General features: G+C 43.1%; 1 long non-coding RNA gene across 1 annotated transcript; it reads right to left on the bottom strand.

Annotated features, from left to right (window-relative positions):
* Positions 1-1,374: 1,374 nt before the first annotated feature.
* On the bottom strand, positions 1,375-17,083 carry LOC122431931. Its single transcript, XR_006266666.1, has 3 exons — positions 17,072-17,083; positions 14,868-14,870; positions 1,375-1,506 (listed from the first exon to the last, which is right to left on the bottom strand). It is a non-coding gene; the product is annotated as an uncharacterized LOC122431931 (long non-coding RNA).
* Between the last annotated feature and the right edge of the window lie 650 nt (positions 17,084-17,733).

The raw sequence follows: 17,733 nt of genomic DNA, 5'->3' as shown, positions 1-17,733 counted from the left end.
ATTTAGCAAATATTTTCTCCCAGTGTATCTTCTGTTAGAAAAGACCCTGATGCTGGGAAAGATTGAAGGCATGAGGAGAAGGGGATGACAGAGGATGAGATGGTTGGATGGCATCACTGACTCAATGGACATGAGTTTGAGCAAGCTCCAGGAGTTGGTGATGGACAGGGAAGCCTGGCGTGCTGCAGTCCATGGGGTCACAGAGAGTCGGACACAACTGAGCGACTGAAATGAACTGAACTGATATCGTCTATCTTTTAAACTTGCTCAGGCTGACTTTTTCCAGTCATAAATTTTAAAATTTAAGTTATATTTCTTTTTTTTTCTTTTGTCTTTCTTGTGTATTGTTTAAGGTTTACCTACCCCAAGAACATATTATAATAGTATTATAGTATTTTTTTTTAAGATTTGGGTTTTTAGCCCATCTGAATTTTTTTTGAAATAGTATATGGTATAAAGTGCTATGTATATATATTTAATGGATAGTCAGTTGCTGATTTAAAATGCTCTTTTATTATATACTGAACTCATACTAAATTAGGCACTTGAGTTCTTTCTCTAGGTTCTCTGTTCTCTTCTATTGAGTTATATAGATATTATTGCATCAGTACCCAAAAGTATTTTAATTACTATAAGAGTATACATGATATATGTTTGAATATTCTATATCTATTGTATATATATTACTGCTAAGTCATCTCAGTCGTGTCCAACTCTTGGTGCAAAAGTAATTGCAATTTTTCATTGTTGAAATTTACTGTTTGATATTGGAATACATTTTTAAATAAATGTCATTATGTTATATATCATTTTAATGAGCATTTCTTGTTTTGTGTTTTTTTGTTAATGACATTACTTTCTATTTATTTTATATTTATTTTAGACTATGGTAGCTCAGATGGTAAAGCGTCTGCCTACAATGCGGGAAACTCAGGTTCAATCCCTGGGCTGGGAAGATCCCCTGGAGAAGGAAATGGCAACCCACTCCAGTATTCATGCCTGGAAAATCCCATGGACCAAGGATCCTGGTGGGCTACAGTCCATGGGGTCACAGAGAGTCGGACCCGACTGAGTGACTTCACTTTTTTTTTCACTTTTTATAGAAATAATGTTATATAAAAAGCAAATTCAAGTGATTTTTTTTATTCGGGTTCATAATGGTTGTAAAGCAGCAGAGACAACTTGCAACATAAACAACACACTTGGCCCAGGAACTGCTAACAAACGTATAGGGAAGTAGTGGTTGAAGAAGTTTTGCAAAGAAGACAAAGATGAAAGATGAAAAGCCTAGTGGCCAGCCATTGGAAGTTGACAACAACCACCTGAGAGCAATCATCAAAGCTGATCCTCTTACAACTACACAAGAAGTTGCCAAAGAACTCAACATCAATCATTCTATGGTCATTCAGCATTGGAAGCAAATTGAAAGGTGAAGAAGCTCCATAAGTGGGTCAGCCTCATAAGCTGACCAAAAATCAAAAACACTGTTGTTTTGAAGTGTCATCTCTTTATTCTGTGCAACAACAATGAACCATTTCTCAATCAGATTGTGGCATGTAATGAAAAGCATATTTTATATAACAAGCACTGACAACCAGCTCAGTGGTTGGACCAAAAAGAAGTTCCAAAGCACTTCTCAAAGCCAAACTTGCACCAAAAAATGGTCATAGTCACTGTTTGGTGGTCTGCTGCCAATCTGATCCACTACAGTTTCCTCAATGCCAGCGAAACCATTCCACTTGAGAAGTGTGCTCAGCAAATCAGCGTGACGTGCTGAAAGCTGCAATGCCTGCAGCTGGTGCGGGTCAACAGAATGGGCCCAGTTTTTCACCATGACAGCGCCCAACTGCACATCACACAACCAATGCTGCAGAAATTAAATGAGTTGAGCTATGAAGTTTGGCCTTATCTGCTATATTCTCCTGACCTCTTACCAGCTGATTACCACTTCTTCAAGCATCTCAGCAACGTTTTGCAGGGACAACACTTCCACAACCAGTAGGAAGCAGAAAATGCTTTCCAAGAGTTCACTGAATCCCAAAGCACAGATTTTTATGCTATAGGCATAAACAAACTTCTCATTGGCAAAAATGTGTTGATTGTAATGCTTCCTATTTTGATTAATAAAGATATATTTGAACCTAGTTATGAACCTAGTTATAATGATTTAAAATTCACAATCCAAAACTGCACTTACTTTTGTACCAGCCTAGTACTATATGTGGAGAAAGCAATGGCAGCCCGCTCCAGTACTCTTGCATGGAAAATCCCATGAACGGAGGAGCCTGGTAGGTTGCAGTCCATCGGGTCAATACGAGTCGGACATGACTGAGCAACTTCACTTTCACTTTTCACTTTCACACATTGGAGAAGGAAATGGCAACCCACTCCAGTGTTCTTGCCTTGAGAATCCCAGGGATGGGGGAGCCTGGTGGGCTGCCGTCCATGGGGTCGCACAGGGTCGGACACGAGTGAAGTGACTTAGCAGCAGTACTATATGACATAATACACATAGTATAATATATATGTGTACATATATTTATTTCACGTGTAATCTGCATATATGCACACACATACCCATTTGGAGGTCCTGAGAAAAGACTATGGGATTTCACTGGTGAAAGAATTTGCTTATAGTATCAGAAATTAAATAACAGCTTGATGAATGGGTGGCATTTGAACTGTATCTTGAGGTAGGAGTTGGCCATGACTGACAAACCAAAGTGAATTTCAAGAAAAAGGAATTGCTTTAGGAAAATGACAGAGGTGAGAAAATAGAGGTTATGATTCTGACCACCACCAATTCATAAGAGCAAGTGTTATAGCTTGGTTGGAATATAAAGAACATTTGAAAACAAAGATGTTGGGAATAAAGTTGGAGAAGTCAGATGGGAGGGAACCACAGTAGCCCAAGGGCCAGGCTGGGCATGATGAACCACTTTGGTTGTAGGGGTGAGTGTTATGCCGATGTCCGAATCCCCGAGCGGGAAGAGAGAAGGCCTCCAAGACAATGCAACTCGCAGGAGGGGAAGTTTATTACTGACTCGAGCCAGGACTCTCCGCCCGCAACCAACGCAGTGGTGCGAGTCAGAGAGCCCTGAGCCCAATGTTACACAAATTTATAGGGTGAGAAGCAGATTGGTTACACGTTTGCAAAGCAATTTCATTGGTCAATACTTTCACGCACGTGGGACTTTCCTGGGGGTTTCTGCCCCGTTCCTAATTTCCTAATTGGCAAACAGCGATCAGTATTAAGTGAAAGCTAATTGGTCCTAATTGGCAAACAGTGGTACCAAGTAGGAAGGTCTACTCCTAATCTAAGCTGCATTACTTCTGCTTGCCTCACAGTGAGAAGGAGCCCTCAGAAGGGCTTAGTAGTGGCATGGCCTTACCTGAGTTTTAGAAAGATGATGGGTAGGGGGAGATTCAAGGGAAGCCAGAGACAGGAAGAACAATCAAGTCACTGTTGCAGAGTTTTAGGCAGAAGATGAAGAGGCCTAAATAAATTGCAGTCCAAAACGAAAAGTTCCAGCAATGTTTTGGTCAGCGTTTTCTATTTTCCTCCTAATACGTTGTATTAAAAGGAACTGATTGGGGTTTGCAAAACTAAATCTTGTGTTTATCCAAGATCCAGAGTAGAAAAGGCAACTTTCCCACTTTTTTTTTTTTTGCCCTGAGAGGCCTCTAAAATGCTTGAAGTATTAAAAATTGTGCTCTCTGACTGAGTATCCTTGTAAGGGATGTTCTTTTAGGAGAGCAGCTCTGACCAGGGCCTTCTATCTTCCCCAGGGTTTCTCTTCTTGGCACTATGGACATTTTGGATCAGATAGTTCTTTGTGGTGGGCGCTTTCTTGAACATTGATGTTCAGTAGCATACCTGGCCTCTAGATGCCAGTAGCATCCCCCAGACAGTTGTGACACCAGAAATGTCACCAGACATTGCCAGATGTCTGTCCCCTGAGGATCCCCTGGTTTGTGGGCCCTTGGGCCAGGTTCTCTGTCGGGTGGATTGCGGGCAGTTCCAAGAGGCTAATAAAGTTGTGCTGGTGAAAAGCACTTTGGCTTCGGTGCTGGGCACTAAACCAATCCCACTACTTAGTACCTGTAGGTCCTCGGAAAAATCGAGTATAAGCTCACCAAGCCTCAGTCTCCTTGCCAAGCGAATAAAGATCATAATAGCGACTTGATTGGATTGTTTTGAAGATTAGATAAGTTGATCTATGTGTGAAGAGACAAATGCAGTACTTGGCACACCACAGTTCTTCAAAAAATATGTGCTGACTCGGATGCAGTTATCTGCATCACCTCAGTGTCATTTTTCCTGATATCAAGGGAGACTTTTATCTCAGCTGAAAAATGCTTTAATATGCCCAAATTAAATCTCAAGCTTTAGGGTCTTGCCCCTTTTTAAATATAAAGCACAGGAAGAAAATTGAGCTGATCACCAATATCCCAGAGTCCATCACCAGTCAACACAGGAGAGCTGCCTCCCTGTCAATACATGAAATAATATTTTTCTGAGTAATGCCATCGCAGGGCTCCCCGAGTGGTGTTAGTGGTAAAGAATCCATCTGCCAGTGCAGGAGACTCAAGAGACCCAAATCCCTGGGTCGGGAAGAACCCCTGGAGAAGGAAATGGCAACCCACCCCAGTATTCTTGTCTGGAGAATCCCATGGACAGAGGAGCCTGGTGGACTACAGTCCATGGGGTCGCAAAGAGTCAGACATGACTCAGCATCTGACCGCGCGCGCGCACACACACACACACACACACACACACACACACACACACACACACACACACAATGCCATAGAGACGCAGAACAAGCCCTCCCCCTGGTTGGATTGCTATCAATCCATTCAGATCAGAGCCTCTGGAGTTTTAAAAAGGAGAAAGTGAGGAGCTTAAAGCAGTGGGTCTCCACTCTACCCGTGAAGACTCCAGATGTAATTTCTTCTCAAGTTTAACGTGCATGTGGCACCTCTTTCCCCCCCTTATTTTCTCTCTCTTCTAACTCCTAGTTTCTCTTAACTAAGAGGTTGGTCTTTCTCCTCCACCATTACTCTCTTTCTCTCCCCATCTATAGAAAATTTAGCTTTTTTATGATGAATTCCATCCCCTGCTTTTTTCTCTGTCTTTCCCATATTGCCTCTTTCTCTACCTCTCAACTTTTTTCTCTTAACTTCTCATTGCATATCTAGTATTTACTTGCAAAAAAAAAAAAAAAATGCCCCCTTGTTCATAGTTGTCAAAGTAGAAGACTTGAACATTAAATTAAATTTCTTTTCATGTTTTAACCACAATTTAATGAGATGTACATTTAAAAACCTTTTGGACCCCTAAGAAGAAAGATTCCTAGAACTCTTGACACAACTAACTTCATATCTTTCCCTCATCACTCTCCCCACAGAAATCTATTGGAATGATTGTAAGTTTCTCTTAGCAGCTGGTTTAGGCAGAGATGGAAGGATTAATGTGCAAGTATAGGAAAAAACAATGGGTATTTAGAGAGTGCTGTTGTTTCAAGAATCTTTGGAGAGCTTGACTACTCCTAACAAGACTAGAAATAAAATCATTAACACTCACTTCAGCGGGACTCCTGCACAAAAGGAACAGTTAAACACCACCAGTTCCTTCTCCCCAGTACAAACACCTTTTCCTTCCACTTCCTCATTCCTTTGGTTCCTTTTGAGCTAAACATCCCAGGACCCTTGATTTCTTTGACCATTATCCTACAACTCCTGGTGTGGGTGGTACTGGAAAATGAGGGATAATAATTGCCTTGGACAGGAGCCCAGGAAAGCCTCCTTTTTGCACACAGTAGGCACTCATTATGGCATTGAATGGAAGCCACAGTTACCCCATAGCTGGGGGTGGAATTTGTATCTTGAAACAACTCCCTGCGATTTAATCTTTAGTGCCTTGTATAACATGTATACACATCAAATAAACACAACACAGAAAGATTTCAGAGACACCGGCTGTTTTCATAGGCTAATCAAATAAGGATGAGAAATAGCCAAGGCAATAGTTTAGTGGTGTTTGCTCCAGAAAATGCCCACCAGTTTCCTGGGAAATTTTGCTGACATGGGCCGGACCCAGGCTCTGGGTGTTTCCATGGAGACACCACCAAACCTTATAGGAAAAGCAATTCAACACACAACCAATGGAATAGGCTTATGTACGAGAACTCCCACTCGATTTTTGGAGCTCAGACTAGACATCCCTCCATTTGTGAGGTCTTCCTCATTGCTCAGAGGAGACCACTCTGCTTCCTTCTCTTTGATCTCTTGTTTATCACTTCTGACATGCTGCATTGTAATGATATTTTTTCTTATCTCTCCCCATTCCTTGACGGCAGAAACAAAATTTTGCCCTTCTCTGTATCTATACAGGGTCTACAAAGAGTCCATCCCAGACCAAGACTAATAGAAAAAGTCCCTTATGGTGGTCCAAATCCCACCCACTGCCTGTTTTTCTAAATAATGTTTTATTGGTACACAGCCAGGCTCATTTGTATACGTATTGTCTATGGTAGCTTTGCTGCTACAATGGCAGCATTGAGTAGATGCAGCAGAGAACATATGACTCTCAGAACCTAAGCTATTCACTATCTAGCCCTGTACAGAAAAAGCTTACCAACCCCTGCGCTGTGGCATCCAGCCAGTTTGAGTCAACCAAACCACTGCCGCAAATTTGTTAACTCGAATTGGGAAGGACAGAGATCCTTGAATAAGAGAGTCCATTCTGGCTTCTCTCAAGAAGACCTTATCTTTGCTTAAAAAACGTGGAAACCAACTCACCTTCCCCCCTCCACATTTGATTTTTGTCCTCATTTTCCACCCCCTCCAAGGTATTTCTTTGATAGGCTTTTCTTTCGTTCCAGTAATGGAATATGATTTCTCGGCAAGCTATCGTTTTTGAAGTGTGTTTTACGTCATAGTAAATAATACTAATAATACTAAGTGAAAAGGAAAAATTATACAAATGTACATAGAGTCTAATTCAAGCTAATGTGTTCCAAACACAAAGTTTGGGGACAAAGAGAAAAAAAGGGTACTGCAGTGTCTGGAGTGACTGCTTCTAGATAGCTAAGCATGGGTGATGTTCACTCTTTTCTTTCCACTTCAGTATATTTACAATAGTGAAGAATCCATCACATCTGTCGAGTGTCTCTGCTTTAAGCAGTTCTGAGCAGAGCCTCTATTCTTACAGACACTGTCTCAAATGGTTCCTCCCACACTGCTACACATTACTCATAAATCCTACCTATGATTCATCTGCATCATGTTTGTGAAACTGCTTTGCATAAAAGTGACTATGTATGTGGAGAATATTGTCAGCTCCATATTTTGCAATTTGGAAAAAAAATCAGGTCATCCCCAAAGTCTAAGTCTAATTTGTGATATCAATTCTATTCCTCAAGCCTATTCATGAAGACAGATTCCACTTTTGCAGTTGCTTTCTTTAATGAGGTTTTTTTTTTGTTTGTTTGTTTGTTTTCCTAATCCAGATTTCTAGTTTCTGCCAGAGGCTAAAAGAGAAAACAGTGTATACAATTTGGGTAAGGTGGAAAGACAATGGGGCACGGTGCCTTCACAGGTGGGTTCCAACTCAGCTTTGATGCCTTCGAACTATGTGATCTTGGGAGGGGCACACCAGCTCTCAGAGCCTGTTTTCTCATCTGCAAAATGGTAATACTAACAACTCACTGGGTTCCTGGGGGATTAAAGAGAGCAGTTTTCATGCAGGCACTTAATGTCAGTCTAGTACCTAATAGGTGCTTAATAAATAGTCTTTTATGAAAATAAGGAAATGTGTTTAAAGCCAGTGAAAGCACTTGCTGTGGAAGGAAGTTCAAGGTGCTGCCCTGGAAGAGCCCCAGGAGGAAATGATACTTCCCCTGTCCCCGACTCAGCCAGAAGCAGGAAGAATCATCATTCACATGTTCTCCTAATTATGTTCCGAAGTCCACCTGAGTATAGAACCCCGAAAGATGAATCAAGGGATCCAGTCCCAGCTTGGCCTCTGCTTTCCTCTGCCATCTTCAATGTGCCCTTGTTTGCTCATCTGTAACATGAAGCCAACAGACAAGAATCTCTATGAGGTTTTAAATTTCTAATACAAGGAGGCTGTGACTCAGAAGATTGCAGAAGCATGTCATATTGACCAAATAAGCCAATAAAGTCTTTGAAAATGTCACCTCTAGAACAGAGACATACAACATGGTTACAATAGTTTCCCACGTGTTTTCATGTCTGTGATCCTCAGAACAGTCCTGGGAGATGGGAAAGACAAGTGTTATGATCCCTGGTAAAAGAGAAGGGAAAGACACCCATCGTCACATAGTTTGCAAAGGACTGAACCTGGATATGAGCCTGGGTCTGCCTAATAGCAACTTTTGCAAACAACCAAGAATACATTTCCATGCTCTGGCTTACTGACTTTGAAGACCTTAAATTTTCAGTGACTCCTTAATTAGATTACCCACATCTTTTTCTCTTTGACTGTTGGTCTTCCTTGTTGTTCTCTAGGATTTGTCTTGTTCTGGGAAATTCATTTGCACAGGGTCATCTGTACAATGTCCTCAGTCTAGCTTTTATCGAAGGGGCATATCAAATTGAGAGATACTCCCTCTCATTTTCATTGGAAAAGGCCTTAATGCTGGGAAAGACTGAAGGCAAAAGGGGAAGTGGGCAGCAGAGGATGAGATGGCTAGATAGCATCACGGACTCAGTGGACATGAATTTGAGCAAACTCCAGGAGATAGTGGAGGACACAGGAGTCTGGCTTGCTGTAGTTCATGAGGTCAAAAGAGCTGGACACGACTTAGTGACTGAACAACAATAGCAGCCCAGAGAATACAGCCAGTAGCATCAGAAGAACAGAGCTTAGGCTCAGTGACAGCTCTTCGCTTCATGGCCTCAGGAAGCTGCAAGAGAGTCACTTCCAACAGAACTCCCACTGGGTCTGTACATAGGTGAGGAAGTGGCTCTGGTAGGAAGTAGCCTGGACTGGAGACAGTGCTGGGCCACCTGGGGCCACCTACCCTCCTGGGAGCCTCAGTGTCCCCAGGGGCACACATGTAATGTAAAGCACCCAACCATCTTTCCTTGACTTTAACCAATTGACTCAGATAGCTTTTCCTCTAAGAAGTCTTCCCCAATTTCTTCCAGCAGGATCACTGATCTTCCTCTCTGTCCCTACATCATAGTGATTGTCTTCTGTATTGTCTACTTACCACATGTGTGCATGCTTGCTCAATTGCTGACTCTGCAACTCTATGGACTGTAGCCCACCAGGCTCCTCTGTCCATGGGATTCTCCAGGCAAGGATACTGGAGTGGCTGATTCTTTCCCCCACTGAGCCACTGGAGAGCCCACTCATTACATGGATTATTATTATGTGCTTACTTACCTACCTTTCCCACTACACAGTAAGCTTCTTGAAGGCAGTGACTGTGATTTTTTTTTTCCTGTATTTTTTTCCCAGTCTGAGCTATTGAAATCCCCTAGACATTCAGACTTCGGGTTTGCAATATTGTACCCTAACAGCATCTTCACAATGACCTCACGGGCCTTACAGGACCTCCCCTAATTCCTGGTCTGTCTGAGTCTCCATACTCTCTCCACACTCCTCATTTTGCTGTAGTCTCATTGGCTTCCTTACTGTCTGGCCCACAGGGCACTCTTCTGGCTTGCCTCTTTGAGGGAACTCTTCTCTCTTTCTGGAATTCTCCTCCCCCAGAAACCTCTAGGCTAACTTCCTCACCTTCTTCATGTCTTTGCTTTGATCTCACCATCTTAATGACACTGAACTTGACCCCTTCTTTAATTCTGCAGCCTGTTTCCCAGCATTCTCAGCACCCTTCCCAGCCTCAACATTCCTGCTCTTCCACAGCAGTTATCAACTCTGAACATACTGCTTGCTTTTATTTACATCTGTCTCCTTCTCTAGTAAGTCAGTTCCAAGAGAAGCACTCTTTGCACTGGTTCACTGGTATAGCCCATGTCCCATGTGTAGTCATGACCCTAAAGATGAGTTCCGTGGTGTAACTTTGCCCACAGGACGTGATGAGTCCTTAATAATCAAGCTCTTTTATAGCAATGGTTTTGCCTTTTGAAAAAAAAAAAGTCATGTTTCTTCTTATACAATAATTCCAAAACTGGATATTCAAAACGGGTGGAGGTGTCCTAGGCCCCCTGGAAGGTAGGATGCCCGCCCCCAGTTTGGAGAGTCCTGGACTGGAGCAGAAAGCCCTTTTTGTGGGCTCATCTTCCCCTACTTTCGTTGTCTTTCCGCCTCTACGAGTCATTAACTGTGCTAATCACAACTAAAACAAAGCTAATAATTGCTTCTTGGAACGTTGTGTAATGCCATGGAATGTTGCCACTGGCCTCTGAGAATCGGCCCCTAACTCTGCTCAGAGTAATTTCTCAGGGATTTTTAACTCAGCCCATCTTTAAGCTGAATGTTTATCATTTTCCTTTTTATTGTTTCTGGCTCCTCCCCTGCCTTTGAAGTTTCTGAAATCTTTAAGCACTTGGCTGGTCCCTATACACCACAGGTCTTCTCCCTCAGAGAGGGCACCTGGCCAAGAGAAAGGAATCGGAGCTCCTCTCTTGGCTGAGCCCGTAAAACAATCAGATTGCTCCGCAGCCTGCCATCTGAAACGTGAGCTGTGCTAAAAGTACAGATAATGCAGCATGTTCCAAGGAGATTAGAATATCCCAGTGGGATTTCGGGTGAATGGAGAGGGAGAGTAAGCAAGTCCTCCACACACAGTGTAACCCCCTCTTCTCCAGACTGCATCGTCTATGGGGAAGGCGAAGGGCGTAGACTTCTGCCCCCTCTCTTTCTCACTACCATTCTGATCGGTGAAATGTTACAGTTTACAACTGACTTTTCTTCGTGAAGCTATTTCCTTGTTCTCTTCTGTACCACTTGGTAACTTCCAACAGTACTTATCCTCCTCTTGGCCTTGATAATCCTGGATCCCAAGGTAGCCTCACAGGGGAGGCAAACCCCAATGCTTACGCTAGCACCCTTGTTAATTTCCCCCAAAGTAAGGACTTCTTCCCTACCTCCCACTTCTTACAGAGTTTTCAGCTCTTTTGATATTTTCCAAGAGAAGGCATGGGCTCCAGCCACTCTTCCATGAGGAGGCCCTGGACAACCCAGCTCAGAGTCCAGAGTGAGCATCCCTATTGAAGAGAAAGCAGATTATGTGTTTGAAGCTTAATTCTCAGAAGATCAGAGCTAAAATAGGCTTTATTCTTTCACAGGCTTGTTCAAACTTGAGGAAGTTAAAAAAAGTTGAGGTGATTGGATTCACCCAATTCCAATGTCAATTTCTTAACACTTCTTTTTTTTTCCACTTTCTTGGCCTCTGCTTGTTATCCTTTCTACCATGTCCAAGGAGCTCAAAGTTAGCCTTCCATTGGACCAGCAGCACTGTGATGAAATCTGTGTGTCTGGTAGGAATGATAGTATATGAAGCAGCCTGCAGATAGGGCCAGGTGAGGCAAATGGTGATGGGACTCAGAGAGTCTCATAATGCAGTGTGAGTGAAGCTATGGCAGGGCCAAGCCTACCTGTGATGTGTCCCACACCTCCAGTAATCAATTTCCAGTATCAACAGCTGGATAGACAACAAAACTGATGAAGCTCCAGCCGTCAGTGAAAGAGGGAAAGTGTTCCTGCCTATTTTGTGAGTTTATAGAGTTCTGAACCTTTATATTGTCCAGCTTCGGTCCTTGTCATTCCTTAATAGGGGGAGTTATGCGGAGTTGTCAATGAATGGTTTCTTGTTGGGGGGAAAGCAGCAAATGTCACGATGTCTCTGCCAAGCGTTGTTCAGTTGCTGTCTTGTCTGACTCTTTGCGACCCCATGAACTGCAGCAAAACAGGCTTCTTGGTCCATCACTATCTCCCTGAGTTTGCTCAAACACATGCCCATTGAGTCAGTGATGCCATCCAACCATCTCATCCTCTGTCGTCCCCTTCTCCTCCTGCCTTCAATCTTTCCCAGCATCAGGGTGTTTTGCAATGAGCCCGCTCTTTGCATCAGGTGGCCAAAGTATTGGAGCTTCAGCTTCAGCATTAGTCCTTCCAATGAATATTCAGGGTTGATTTCCTTTAGAACGCACTGGTTTAATTACCAAATCACTGATCTCCTGAAAGGATCACTGGTTGATCTCACCCAGCTACAATGTGCCTGATCAAAGCCCCTCCTGTCTCGTTTGGATGTTTTTGTTGATGGTGAGCTTCCAATACCCACAGGCAGCCAAGTTTGTGAGCATAATACTATTTTTTTGGACTTGTCTGATTATTAGAAATGTCTGATGATGTGGTCTGAATGCCTACTGAATTGATAGCTGTCTCTTGAAAAATATCAGGATCTCATGGTCCCCATTATTTTTTTCTAGGAATTCTCAAGGAAAATTTGCATCCCCCACACATATGACTTCATCCAGCTGCCTAGGCTCAGAACAGTAGCTCCTGTAGGAGTTATAGGACACTGTGCCTCCTCCAGACCCTCAACTATTCCAGGTTGCTGGCTGTTTTCATGCTTTCTCTCCTAATTCTCTGTGAATCAAAACGTCTACTTTCTCATAGCTCCCAGGAAAGATTTCCCTCAACATCCACAGTCTGCAATCCCAACTCACTCTCAACATGGGGATGGAAAGAATTAATTTTATCCCTCCAAAGAGAGCTACAAGATCCCCTGATCAAATCAGTCCCCCTTAATGCCATGAGAGAAGGCTTCCAATAGTTAAAATTGCTTGCATGAGCATGCACGCATATGCACACACTCACACACACACCCTATTTCAATATGAAGCATTTGGATTAATTCTTCGCCTTAGGTCAGTTTTCCTAGAAGCAGATCCTGAGACCATAATTCAAATGCAAGTGATTTATTAAGGAAGTGTTCCCAGGAGAACTTGGAAAAGGAGTGAGGGAAGCAAGATAAGGAAGGGGAAGAAGGCGAGCGAGGGTGCAATTTCAGGCAAAGTCCAGCCTCAGCCTGATCCCACAGGAGGCTCTGGAGTAGAAATTACACCTGAGCTCATCCACACTCAAGGCCAGGGAGCTGAGTGTTCAGACTGTTCACTCCAATCAGTCACTGGCAAAGGGCCACCCCAGCAGGTTGCAAACTCCCAGGTATTTCTGTTAGGGGACACACACTGACTGAATTCACCCACCCTGGCCAGGCACCAGAGTAACCATTTTCGTGAGTTATTTTACGACAGTAGGTCCTGGCAAGGAACACAGAACTAAGAAGCCACCACCAACAGGAAGAGTTTAGGAAAGGTCAAAAGGAGATACCATGTGTCTGACCACCTCCCAGAATCCTTCTTACTAGCATCCATCTTGGCTAAGCCATGCACACACCACCAGGAAGAACCCTGAGTGAGAACGATTGGTCAAAGGCAATCCAGAAACTAATCCCATCACCATAAAACCCGAGATTGTGAGCCACGAGGCAAAGCAGTTCTCCTGGGTTCCCTTCCCCTACTGCTCTCTGCCCGGGCACCCCTTCCCAATCACGTCTCTTCCTTTGTTAGCACGTGTGTCTCCTCAGACAGTTCATTTCCAAATGTTAGACAGGAGTCCAAGTCTCGGGCCTTGGAAGTAGGGTCCCCTTTCCCGCAACATTTCCAGCTCTCAGACCTGTTGGGTACAGTGACTGCAATGGCCAAGGGTAGCATCTGTTAGAAAGAAAGACACCAGAAGCCAGAGAAAGGGTGCATGGAAATGTCAACGGGGTCTGGCAGGGTCTTGACAGAGCATCAACATGTCTACCCATTCTCCCACATCACCCCCAGTGAGTTTGCTTGGCTCTCGACTTTATATGCTGCTAACATAACTCAGAATCTGGACTATAAAAAAATGGTCAACAAATGCTGAATGGAGTTCTCAGGGTAGGGTGGGACTGGGAAGGTTCTGCCTCATCACACACCCCACTGAGTGGATACAATGCAGTCTAGGTCCATGCTGACTTTCTAGTGTACATTCACGTTTTGATGGACGCTGTTCAAATAAATCTTTGGAAATCATTTTATAGAGGCTGCTGTGAAGTCTTGTTTGCTGAGCCTCTGTGTGCATATGAGCTTGGTCATGTCCCCTCCTTTGCTAGAGCCTTTTATCCAATTGCCCATCAAGACCGGTGGAATTACCTCCCAAGATGATAAAGACTTTTACGGGCAAATCCAGAGCATGTCACCCAGTTCCGCATTTGCTGGCATCTCTTGGAAAACATGCTTGTGTCTATGCACAATCAGCCACATAAAACTCCTCTGCAAAGATAAATACAAACTCAAATCAAGCTGCTTTTACTTTCCTTACAGTAAACAAACCAAAAGCTAGACAGCTCTTACATTAAGTCTTTATCTTGGTGGGTGTATTTATATTTAGTTTTCCAATAATAATTACTAGAACCCTGGTGCTATATCATTTTATGTCCAAGAAACTACAACAGGACAAAGGAATCTCAAGTCACTGCCATTTCAGTTTTCACCGGAGTTTTAATAACCCAACATTAGGTTCTGTTTTTTTTTTTTTTTTTTTACTCTCCTTTTTTTAATCTCCCTTGGGTAAATAAAAGCATATGTTCTTTTCCCCCTTCTCCTTATATCACCTTCAAAAGCAGGAGAGAGAAAACCCCAAAGAGCAAAGCTCTTAAGTCAAACCAGTCCGTGCGAGTTAGATTCTCACGTCTCTTAACAGAATTGATCCTGCTTCCTCTGACACCCACGCTAATCCCTGGCACATGGTGATAGGCATTAAGAAAGTGTGGCTCCCAGTCTCTCTCCCCTTCCCTTTCTGTGACTCTGGCCCTACCAAAGTCCTCCCCCTTTACTCTCTCCCAGCCCCCGAGTCTTACCTTGAGAACTTGTTTCGCTGGTCCTCTGCTTGCCCACTGCCCCCAGAGAGACACAGAAGTGAGTGAAACCACATTTCTGAACATTTACTCTGTACCAAGTAGCTTCTACCATGCATCATCTTATTGTAATCCTCACAGACTCCCCTATGAAGTAAAATTGTTTTCCCCACTTTAGATACAAGAAAACTGAGGTACGAAGGCGTTTGGTGACTGTTCTGAGATCATACAGTGAGGGAGGGCGCAGAACCTGAAGTTGTGTCTAAGTCCAGTGATTCCAGCCCTACATAGTTTCTGTTCCCCGGAATAGGCTCTGGGTCCTCAACCCCCATGTGAACACTGAGGAATGTTAAGTATTTCTGAGACTCCACATTTGTAATCCAGTTATGAAAAACTCTGATTTTAAGCACATGAGAATCTATTAAAAAAAAAAAAATCAACAGCATACACTTGGGAAAAGAGAAGTGATACCTTCCTTCATTCCGAAATGCCTGTAACTCCCCAGCATTATTGTCAGCCTGGAGTGAGACCGAAAGAACTCTTGTTTATGACTTCCGTGGAATGATTTTGTAACACACGTTTTTAAAAACACCTTTAATATATGGTTCAATCAAACAACAATCCCTATGGCTTGCAACGCAAAATGTCACGGTGGTGAAATACTCATTAGTCACCTGCTATAAGTTCAATGGAATGTGCTGGGACACGGAGTCTGTGAAAGCAAACAGCCTCGTTGATCTGTCAGGTCACATAATGTACAGCCTCACACTACGACACTGTCATCAGAAGGAAGGCTTAGATGGTGTGCTTCACAAACTGAGAAACTGGTTTCTAGAAGCCTGGCTTTTCACTGAACGCTCTTTAAAGCCGAGTTAATGTGTTTCCTACTGTTATAACAACGACATGTGAGTCACACATGTGGTTTCGAGATTCCTAAACTGGGATTGTGCGGCTGCTGATGTAATCAGAAATAACCTTTGCGTCTTTGAGACAAGACGCTTTGGGAGGAAAACTGCCCAGGAGAGATAATTGCTGATTTTCCCTGAGCAGTATCAGCAGCATTCCAGCATTTAGGTCTCCTTGGGAAATTGTTCATTAAAAGCCTATTTTCATTTGGGAAATGTCTTTACTACCAAGGCAAATATTTCCAGGACTTTGCCTACGAGCTTATCTTGACCCTCTGTCTGGAGGTAGTTTGTTATGGGGGAAAAGAACCTGAAGTTCAGTGTCAGGTGGATTGACGTGTAAATTCCAACTCTGCCACTCACCAGCTGTGTGATTTCAGATAGTTTACTTAACTCCTCTGAGCCCTGATTCTTTAATCTGGAAAGCAGGGAAATTATTTCTATCTCACAACATAGTGAGAATAACATTAGAGAGAGAATAGCATCTGATAATGAACCAACTAATTGAAAAATACCCTGATGTTGTGAAAGACTGAAGGCAGAAGGAGAAAGGGGTGGCAGAGGATGAGACGGTTAGATAGCATCACTGACTTAATGGACATGAATCTGAGCAATTTCTAGGAGCCTGGCGTGCTGCAGTCCATGGGGTCACAGAGAGCCAGACACGACCGAGTGGCTGAACAACACGACAACAGAACTATAGGATACAACACAGACAACCAGGTATTTGGACCCAGTCCTGCCCCCAGCTAACCAGGCTTGATTAATCCTCTGAATCTTGAGCCCTGCGTGACCAAGATAGGAACAGGCACTAGTTCTGGGCCCTCCAGACCCTTGTTTCTCTCCCCAGTCTCATAACCACAGGATTCATTCAGATAATCCCCAGGGCTTCACAGGAAGCAAGTGGAAGATGAGAATAAGCCAGGGAATGGAGGTGGTGGTGTTGAGCCAGATCTTGCGAGAACAACCTTTCCTACGGGAATGCCATCTGTCAGTCATTAAGATCACGAAGAAGCAGGAGTATGTGATTGAGAATTCTGACCTTCAGAATTTTTGTAAGCAGCCTCTTTGCTTTATAATAAGAAGGAGGATGTCAGCTGTGCAAGAGAAATACCATGGAAATGCTGAAGTTTCATGTGGGACAGAGATCATGATGGAGGAGGAATCATGAGTCTTCTGAGAGTTATGGATGATTTATTAAGCAGGAAAGAGGAGGAGCCTCGGAAGGTTGTTACAATCATCCAGAAGAAGGGAGCATGAAGGATTTGCTCTGCTAACCACATTGTAGCACTTGCATCCTCAGTCTTCTTCCAGTTCAAAAGCTTTTCCATATATACTGTGTCTTTTGAGCCTCACCCCAGCACTGTGAGTCAGGAATCTTCTTTTGAGAGATGAGAAATTGGAGGCACAGAAGCCCTGTCTGAGCTAGAATTCTCTGCGAGATCACACTGGAGAAAGAGCTGCGTGTTGCCTCAGTGGAATGGGTGTCCCTTGGTTTGTACTTCTTTCTTAATTGCATCATGAACTTGGATTATATCCTGAAGATCTGGGGAAGGGAAAAGGCTGTTATCCAGTTTATAAAGGTTTGGGTTTTTTTTTTTTTTTCATGTTCTAGTGGTTCTATTCCAAAAGAAGTAAGAAGGGGAAAATGCAAAAAATGATATGCTGCCTTAAAATTCTGTAGTGCAACACAAGAACACAGAGTGACTACGCTCTTAAAAGTTTATTTAAAAAAAAAAAAAAGAAAAGTCTTTAAGAAGCAGTAAGCGTTTTTATCTTATCAAAGTCTGATATGCAAATGAGAAATCACTTCCTCTTTCTAACAAAAATAACAATCGTAATTTCTTATCATATTCCAGGCAGCATGGTAAGTATGTTATATTCATTATCTCCTCAACCCACTGGGACAGATATTACTATTCCTTTTCTTAGAGATGAAG

This window comes from Cervus canadensis, chromosome 30 (genome assembly GCF_019320065.1).
Source record: "Cervus canadensis isolate Bull #8, Minnesota chromosome 30, ASM1932006v1, whole genome shotgun sequence".
NCBI lineage: Eukaryota > Metazoa > Chordata > Mammalia > Artiodactyla > Cervidae > Cervus > Cervus canadensis.
Note: the sequence above shows the minus strand (reverse complement) of the source record. Positions and strands in the feature narration are given on the sequence as shown.